This window comes from Salarias fasciatus, chromosome 18 (genome assembly GCF_902148845.1).
Source record: "Salarias fasciatus chromosome 18, fSalaFa1.1, whole genome shotgun sequence".
NCBI lineage: Eukaryota > Metazoa > Chordata > Actinopteri > Blenniiformes > Blenniidae > Salarias > Salarias fasciatus.
Genome location: NC_043762.1, coordinates 6,557,393 through 6,567,455, shown reverse-complemented (window position 1 = coordinate 6,567,455; position 10,063 = coordinate 6,557,393).

The window sequence follows — 10,063 nt, the reverse complement described above, 5'->3', positions numbered from 1 at the left end:
GAAACCGTCTGGCAGCAGGCCAAATGCTGACTGCAGGAATTAGACGCCTTCCAAAGAACAAACTGGACTGTGTATTGAGACGTCTGTCTCAGGTCCCCAAACTCTATATGTATTTAAAATAATAATAATAATAAAGTGCCAGAAACAAACTGGTTAATCTCAACAATGGAAAAGTTACAAAACATTTTAAAAGTGGTCTGTTTATCTGCGGCTGCTAAAATTAGAAAAACTATCGGTTCTGAAATCCATATGATCAGAGTCCATGTGGTCTGAATTCCAACAGGGAAGGAAAAGGGACTGAAATATTGAAAGTGAGTAACAAAATCTTTATTTTCCTGAAATTCTACTCGAGTAAAAGTAAAAATAAATCAACTTTATATCAGGGTAATAATTACGAGCTTTCAGTGCAAACTTTGCTCAAACCATTCCATAAAACATTTTTTAAGCACAATAAGTGACACAAATACTGAATCTGAATATTTATGCCCTGAAAAGGACAAGCGGTAGAAAATGGATGGATGGATGGATGGATTTATTTATGTTTTATCAGTTTCTCTCCAGCTCAGTGTTGTTTTCGTTAACGAGAACGAAAATATTTCGTCAACGCCCCTTTTTTCCGTGAGTAAAACGAGGCGTGGCGAGCTAAAAATACCTCTTTAAAGACGGAAATTTGACAAGACGTGTCTGTTGTTTTATTTTCACTTTTGTTTAAAATTTGTACAGAGAAAATAAAGGTAAGGAATACTTATAAAGTATATCAAACTCAAGTTATGTTTGTCATTTCAGTTTTGAAGACTTCCAAGTGTTTCATACCATCCAAGGTTTGTTTATTTCAGTAGTTTTAATGGTAGTATTTTCCTAATAACCGTCTTAATATTGGCTTTATCGCTCTCCCAAAAGTAATAACAGGCAGTTACTCGTACCAGTTCAAATCAGTAAAATAGAAACATAACAGACCAGTTTTAATAAAAGATCTCAGTCTTTATATCAGCATAGACTTTATAAAAAAAATAGCTTGAAAGTATCAGCAAAACTCCACCGAGTCCTCCCATTCTGTCTGTCAGAGCTCGTATGAGCAGCTCACTGCATCACTGAGGTTGTAAAGTATCAAACTAGTCCAGTTTATTGTTCAATGTTCGAAGGCATCAATGTGTTACTCTGGTTTTGTGGCATTTAAGTATATTTATTATGCTTGTTCGGTTTACAGTTTCCTGTGTCTGTCTTTTTCCTCATGTATTGTTTAAACCTTTTTTTTTATGACTAAAACTGGACTAAAACTCGTTTAGTTTTCGTCGACTAAAACTAGATTAAAACTATCAAGTGTAGAAATGACTAAAATGTGACTTAAACTAGCAAGCATTTTGTCCAGAAGACTAAGACTAAAACTAAATCAAAACAAGCTGCCAAAAACGACACTGCTCCAGCTTCCATTGCATTGGTTACATTGGAATCATTCGTCTTTAATTCGTCTTTTTTGTAGAAACTGATGGATTTAGGCCTGTTTACAAGATTCACACAGGGAAACACAAACCTTTCTTTCCATTTCGGTGTGTGTCTACACGACAACGGCGCCACTGAGAACGCTGTCCCAGTGTGAATGTTTACAGTAGGGGAGTCAAACCCTGCATGTTTTCCGCGCCTCCCTGCTTCAGCACACCTGAATCTCATGAAGATTTATGGCAGCAGAGAGCCAGATAACGAGCCTCGTTACAGTCAGCTGCGTTGAGGCACGGAAAACATGCAGGGATAGAGTGCATCGTTCTCCGTGTTTCTGCTAGTTTTATTTTTCTCTGCTCCGTTTGCGCGGATTCACTGTCAAACAACGAACAACAGCGCCAACTAGTGTCCCTGGCACCTGGCTTCCAGTGTTTCTACCGTTGCCGTGGAAACAGTAAACGGGGTCCAGACAGCTGATGTGAACATCTATTTGTAGCAGTGATCGGGTGGAAGATGGTGGCGGCGGCGGCGGCGGAGTCAGTCGACACCTTGACACACATTCGGAGGGGAAAGCATGTAGCGTGCAGCAGACGGGGCAGGAATGTCCACCGGTGGCCCCCCAGACTCCCGCGCCTCAGATCAGATTGCAGACACGTGCGGCCTGGTTAAAAGTTGAGCCAGCAACGTGCACGACCTGCTGACGTCCCAACTTTTCGGAAACCTGCTGCTGCTGCTGCTGCTTCCAGAAGGACAGAACGCAGAAAAGTTTCGGAATTAAATTTTTTTAGAAAAAAAAAAATGTTGCAAACTAAGAGAAAAGAGACAAAAAAAAATAAGAAGGAAGATGAGTGTTCCAGATGAGTTCATTGATGTTCATGATTTACTTCGTTCTCTGGCCTACTTGCAGATTAAAAACAGTCCTCACGTGTCTCGTGAAAATTCCGCTAGTTCTAGGAAGTGAAGAGGAACATGATCTGAGTCAGCCGAGTTTAGAGGGCGGAGAACTCCCCCCCCCCCCCCCCCCCCCCCCCCCCCCCCCCCACCCCACAAAAAAAAGACACCAAAAACAAAGTACGAGTACATTTGATGGCCCCGGGCCAGCGCACGCCCCGGACAACAGGATCGAGCATGCCGTCAACTTTATGATTGGTTCTTTTCTTTTCCTGGAGAAGCCAATCAGAGAGCGGAGAGCGGCGTGTTGTGAAGGCAGCTGGGAAGTAGGGGAAAGGTCTGCAAGAGAACGTCTGCTGTCAGCCCTCCCCCGAGAACTGCAGGAGTGTGTGTGTGTGTGTGTGTGTGTTTGTTTGAGTGTGAGATGTAACTAATCTCAACTTTTCCTAATCGTATTTGCGTCAGCACCCACCCCGGAAAAGTTCTTCACTTCTTGATTTTTTGCCCCAAAACTAAACAAGAAGAGATTCAAATAAAGGATAATCGGCTACTAACAAACTTTAAAATGTGCCGATCCAGAGAATGAGGAAGTGAGGGGCAGAAACGTGTGGGTGTGTGTGTGTGTGTGTTTGTGAGTGCAGCTGCAGTACCGGCTTGTTTTCCTTCACATTTGTTTTCTCGCCGCCGCCGGTGGCTGGGGTTTCTGGGCCGCGGCCGACCGTGGCGTGCCGTGCCGTTGACGGTGTGTGACGCAGCTCTTCTGGGAATGCCTGTCCTTGGCCGGCGCTCCGGAGGACTCTAATAACAGTCTTGTGAGCGTACCAGTTTCCACTTTCCGGCCGCAGCCAGAAAACAAAGCCGGCGCTGAGCCCGGGCCAAGGAGTGAGGCGGCCGGGACGCCGGCCGGTGGGCCGGCGGACCGAGGCCCGGCCGGCGGAGCGATCAGAGGAGGCACCTGGTGGAGGCACCTCCTGGTGGCGTGACCTCCCGGTGGCGTGACCTCTCGGTGACCCCGCCGGTACTGTCCTCCTTCACTGACCACAGTCACGCTCTGTCACCAGCTGCGCCAGCGGCTTTAGTGGCTTCATTCTGGAGGCCGGCCCGGCGCTTCCTGTGGTCTTGGGTATCAAACTCGCGACCTCAGGGACAGAATGTCCTGCACGGTTTGGACCTCCAGTGTCGGTGTCAGGAGAAAAGCTGATCCTGAGGCACTGGCTGCAGGCAGCCGTGCAGGACGCCGGCCCTCGGTGGAACGTTTCAAATGAAAACCCCTCGTTTCTACGTTTTCACTGAAGTTTTGTTTACGCTGCAACATTCTGAAAACAGTCCGTTTCCAAGGCAACAGAAGAAACACTGAAAACTTCAGATTGTTATGGTGGTGACTATGAACTCTAAAATGACCAAGTACAGGTAGTTCCAGTCCCAGTCCTGGACCAGGACCAGGACCAGGAGAATGTGGCCTCGGAGTCGAGACTCTCTAGAGGAAAACAGTCTTCTGACTGTCCATCTGCTGACCACGGCATGTTCACTACGGCTGTTCTGCACATGTGCAGTAAATGTGTTGCATTCTGGGAGCCTGTTTACAGCTGTTTACACCTTGAGAGTCGTTCTCAAACCTTTCAGCAGCTGTAAACAGGCTCCCAGAATGCAACGAGAATCGCTTGACACTGTTGCCATGCCCCTGTGTACAAGTATATTGCTTGATAAGGGTTTGTAAAAAAACCAAACAAACCGCAAACTTGTTCATGAATGTTTTTGCGAATAAACCTGAAGCCCGGGCTGATGATGATAACCGAGGGAACAGAAGAGAGGCAGCGGCTTTGTTTTCGGATATGACAAAAGTAAGTCATGAAATTAAAGACACTTCAGAGATGACAGTGTTAAAGCTGTTGGATCAGCGTAGCTTTATTCTGGGACGTGTGTGACGTTGCTGCTCGTGTGCTTCAGAATGGCTGTTGTGCTTGGGGCGGCGTCAATAAAGCTGAATCCAACTGAAACTGAATTATTTGTCTTTCATTGGCACAAAAGCTTTCTGTCTGAACTGGTTTCCTCAATAGATTTGGAGCAGTGGAGGCTCAGAGCAGACAGGTTACCACTGACGGTCCCTGAGCGTGACCTTTGACCCCCATCAGCACTGGCCAGTGCTTCCTAGTAACAGGACTTGTAAATGCTCGCAAAGGAAATCCAAGAGGATTAATGATTAGTTTAGTTATCTGTGAGGACTGAGTGTCTCATTTTCTCCTGGTTAAATAAAAACTCCTCCACCTTTGATACCAGTTAATCTTTTATAAACTAGACTCACCCGCTGACTCCTTTTGTTAGTTTTTTTCTTTGGCTGCTGCTGCCGGTAAGACGGGTTGAAGTATGACGCAGTTTCTGTTGCTTGGTTTGCCAAACACGGAAACACCATAACTTTAGTGTAAAGGAGCTGCTTTGCCCTTCCTTCTGCTCGCGTGACAAACATTAGCACATTAGTCACCCCCCCCCCCGCTGCAAAAAAAAAAAAAAAGAAAAAGTAAAAATTAAAAAAACAGCTCCGTATGGTCTGCGCCGCGGGGCGGATACGGCGCCAGGTAAACAACCGCGGCCTCCAGGCGTTATGGCTCCGGTGTGGTAGAGAGAAACCAGAAAAAAACGGCAAGTTGAAGCAAGCTCGTCACTCGCCGGTAGTGTCTCCACGCATCCAGCGTTATATGCAGGCCTGCTGTGCTCACACAAGCAGGTGACATTAGTTAGTGGTATATTAATGGAAAGCCATGTGCAGACTTAGCCTTAATATTACAAGTCATGCTCGCAATCTAGTCAGTTACTCTAATTTGATATTTCGCCTGGCAATAGACCTAATGTTAATAAACTTGGGACAACTAATGAATTCTTCTGGCAAGCATAGCGAGACGCTTGTTGTCAGCACACTATATTTCAGATTGTTTCTGTTGAAATGTCACCAGAATTACCCAGTAACTAAAAGCAATTGACGTTATCGCTGCTGTTTTGCTTTGCATGTAAACTTTTTAGTTCAAAGGCTATAAAGCTGACCGCAGAGGGCCACAGTGACTGGTCTAACATCAGCAGCAGTTTGAGGGGCCATGAATGCAGTGCTGATCACACACAGTGCACATTTCAGAGAACTCGACACGCGTCGTCTAAAGGAGGGCATGGCAATAGACCAACGGGAGCTGACTTTACTAGATGCAGAGAGAAAAAGGGGGCAAGAGGGCCTGAAACATCTCGTCTCAATCATTCTGTCTCTCGCTTCTGGAAATGTGTGTTTTCGGGGTTCTTCCACCCACCTTTATGAGAAAACGATGGAAACTTTTTAAAGGAGGTGGAGCTTTTGGCCACATTCGGCCCTGTGAGCGTCGTGTTCCGTATTAACTGTACGAGTTTCTCATGATCGCAGCTCTGTGTGGTTTCTGTTCTGTGGAAAAGGCCGAGACTCTGACACTAACTGTTTAAAATGCATGAGGAACAGAAGAAACGGTCTCAAAGTCAAGAGTTTTGATAAAAATAAAACTTTTAAATGTGTCAATTAACAACATGATGTTTTCCAAATCAGGTGATTTACAATGTATCTCAATTAACAAAAGGATAAAACTCCTTGAGGAAATCTACAAATGGCATTATGGACAAATCCACAACATGTGAAGAAGTTACAAGTGGGTACAGACAGAGCGCGGCCCAACAGGTCACGACCCCGAGTGACACCAAACATCGCCATTTCCAAATAAACACGTCAGAAAATACAGTTAGTAACATTGAAGACTGGACAGCTGAGAAAAGGCAGGTCGACATATTTTAACAGTTCATGAACTAGATTAAGATTAGGCACGCGTCGCGCTCCAGCTTCTTCTCCAGAGAGACGTTGGCGTTAATTTTATTTATTCGACCTACCATGGATATGAGTAAATCTGACCAACGATTCAACATTTTTGTAACATCTTCTATCAGGATTATAGTTTACAGGATCTATTTTGTTTATATCTGCGGTAATTTTGATGCATAAGTATTTAAAACCATCTACTGAAATTGTTAATTATGTGTTTAAAGTAGGGTTTTGTCTCTCTTCTTCATTAAGAAACATAAGTACAGATTTTGTATTTTTCATTTTGTACCCTGAGAATTCACCAAATTCATCAATTAAGCTCATGGAGTTTGGAAGGGTGTCATTGAGCTCTGCCAGAAAAAATATAACATCATCTGCAAAAAGTGAAAAAAGATGATTTAGTCCCCAACATTGATACCTGATACTCCGTCTTGAGTTCTCAGCGCAATGGCCAAAGGTTCCAAAGCCAGTGTGAACAGCAGTGAGGACAGTGGACATCCTTGTCTGGGTGAGCGCTGTAAACTGAAGGGTTTTGAAATAATATTATTTATGAGAATTTGTGCGGTAGGATTTGTATATAACAATCTAGTCCATTGAATAAATTGTTCTCCCAAACCAAATAGTGGAAGAAGTTTTAAAAGATAACGCCACTCTATTCTGTCACATGCTCGACTTGCATCTACTGCCAGCGTTGCTGTATCTTTAGCATCCTGTTTCTCAAAGAATATATTTAAAATACATCTGATATTGTGATAACTTTGTCCTTTTTTAGTGAAACCTAATTGTTCAACTGCAGTGAAATTGGGCATATATTTTTGTAGTTTTTTGGAGAGTACCTTACATAATTTTTAGGTATCACATCTCTGAACAGTCTCTGAACATGCTCAGCAGTGGCTGTATCAGCTTATTTTTGAACATTTTAAAAATTTCCACGGGCTGCTTTGCCACTATTCATGTCATTTATGGCTTCAAATATGTCATTGACTGTCAAGAACTAATTATTTTCCTCTGAAAAAGTTTGACATGTTAGTCTGTCCACAAATTGATTTTGGATTTCATCATTTGGATCATAATTTGATTTATAGAATAGTTTATAAAATTCTCTAAAACTTTTATCTCAGCAGGGTTTGAAGTCACAGTGTTCTCAGTTGTTTTATTACAAAGATCTGCCCTCTCGGCCGGCTGTTTCTTTATTCTCCGTGCCAGTACTTTACCTGCCTTTTCTCCTTGCTCGTAGAATTATTGCTTAGTCCACAAAAATCTTTTTGTCACGTTGTCAGTCGACAATTCACCGAATGTAGCTCTCATGAGCTGGTGTAGTTTTTCGGGATCATTACTAGCATAGAACTGATTTTTTAGGGTCGTAATTTGTTGTTCTAATGACCGTACTAATTTTTTGTATTTTTTGTTTTGAGTACTTGTATAACTGATTATCTCTCCCCTGATGTAAACTTTAAAAGCTTCCCATCTTACACTGGCTGAAGTTTCTTTCTTATTATTTTCTTAATAGTCATCTATACTTTTTTTAAAAAAATGTAATAACTGTTTTGGCCTCCATCTTTTTGGGTATTGCTCAACTTTACCTACTTTTATTTCCAAAGAGATTGTTGCATGGTCACTTAAAACAATACTGTTATACCAATATTCTTTCACTTATGCCTGTGAGTCAATGGATATTAAGAAGTAATCAATGCGTAAATGGCTTTAAGTACTTGAGAAACCGAAATGCTGTCTGTTGATGTCTGATGAGTTTTACTTTTTTAAATGGTGTTGACTTATGGATTAAAATGGCAACTCCCCCTGCGTGACTAGTGAAGGGAGCTTGAAATACCTGTCCAGGGTATCTTTTGGTCAGAATTTCCATGTCTGATGCAGTTAAGTGTGATTCTTGAATGAACATAATCTTTCGCTTTAAACACTGGATCCTGTTTAAGACTTGTTTCACTTTGGTAAGCTTTCTCAATCTCCTCACATTCCAACTTGTAACGATAGTATTCAAATCACTTTGTTGTTTTAGCCTTAAAAAGATTTGGGACATTGAGATAAAAATCAAATCTGTATACCTACATATGCACACACACATTCACATGTAATAGAGTAATGCTGGTGCAGGTTCTTCACACAGTCACACACACATTCAATACAGAACTTCTTCTGAACATATCCCCCACTGAACAAGTTCATTCTTTCCACTGAAATGCACACCTCCTCCCCCCTTTGAACAAAATGGATCACCAGAACGCTGATCCACAAAACTGAGGAGCAACTCATCCACATGACCCTGTCCTTATCAGTATTCCTCAACTGTGTTATTTGAAAATATAATTATGTACCCTTATCAATAGCATAGCATTGTCTTTAAGAACTTAACTCTTTAACATCGAGGTAAATCTAAACCGCTTACTTAAATCAGGGTGATGCCAGTAAAAAAAATTAAAATACACACATGAGTTACATAAGCAAAGGCTGTATATATTCTGAATTTCACCTGTTGCTGTGTCTAAGTCGTATCTCTTGCATGAATGTACTCAGTCTCCACTGCAGCTTAAGAACTTTTCCGCCGGTCACTCTTAACAGATGTCTGCAGCTGCTCGCGGGGGTCTTTTGTAGAACTCTTGGGCTCCCTGCGGTGTTGAAAAAAGATGAGTCCTGCCTCCATACAGAATCCTGAGCTTACACGGGTTGTACTGGAACCCCCGGAAGGCGTTGATGTCCATGAAGCTCTTTATCGCTGGTTGAAATCCTTTCCGAGCGCGTACCGTTTCAGCGGAGAGGTCCTGAGTGGAAGTTATTTTCAGTGTTTAATGTCCTTCCCTCTCCTCTCCCGGCAGACTGAATCCTTTTCTTGAAACAGTGAGAACCGGACCAGCACCGCTCTGTACGGCGTATTGACGACTCTACACACAGCACACACTAAATGCTCCGAGTGTTATGAACTCTGTGTTCAGCCCCAATTAATACCAACAACATGACGTCCTCTAAACCTACTGAGAATCTTTCTTTTTTTCTTTCTGACTCAGGATCAGCAGTTCAGACTGTGTTCCTCTAGTAGTTCTACAGTCCAGCAGCAGCACCAGGAGCCAGACTGACAGAACACTGTCAGTCTGGCTCCATCAGATTCTTCTGAGTTCAGCCTGGTGAGGCTGAGGTTCTCAGCAGCAGGTTACTGACAGGTTAGCAGGCTAATTAAACTTTAGCTTCACTGTGAGTTCAGGTGTGTTTCATACCTGTAGATGTTTCTTCAGGTTTGATGATGAGTCCCTGGATGTTGAGACCGTTTTCACAGCTGTGAGGCAGAATTTACAATGTACGTAGAAGTTCTGGGCCTCATCTGACTTAAATACAAAATGATGTCTAAGTGTCCAGCCAAAGAATGAGTTTCTCTTCCTGGAGCAGCCATGACTCCAGCAGCAGGTGGTAAAATCCATGGCAACACCGGTTGTTTCTTTCATGGTCAAATACAGTATATAACAGCTGCTCCAAGATAGTGGTCGTTGCTGTGTCTATTCTTTGTATATCTACAGCGTCTATTGTTTATAGATATATGATGGTGTTGTGGTTTGTGCCTTGAAGTGCTGTAAAGTGTCACAATGTCTGTATACGGCGTGTAGGTCTGTTGTAGTTCTGGTATATTCCGTCTGATTTTCAAAAGTAATCCTGCTCAGTAATCCGTGTTTTTATCAGATATACCTGTAACAAGACACATTATGTACGTTATGTACTGTAACGGTAACTTTTTTGTATCCTAATTACATATTGCCGTTACCGCCCAACACTGACGGTGAACTTGTTTTAATGTGAATGTCTTTTCCCTCTCGTATGCCAAGGATGCGTGGGTTTTTTCGCCTTTCCCAGTTCTCCAGGTCTTCAGTCTTTGCCTCCAGAAGAGAGATTCGCTTGTTAGCCGAACTC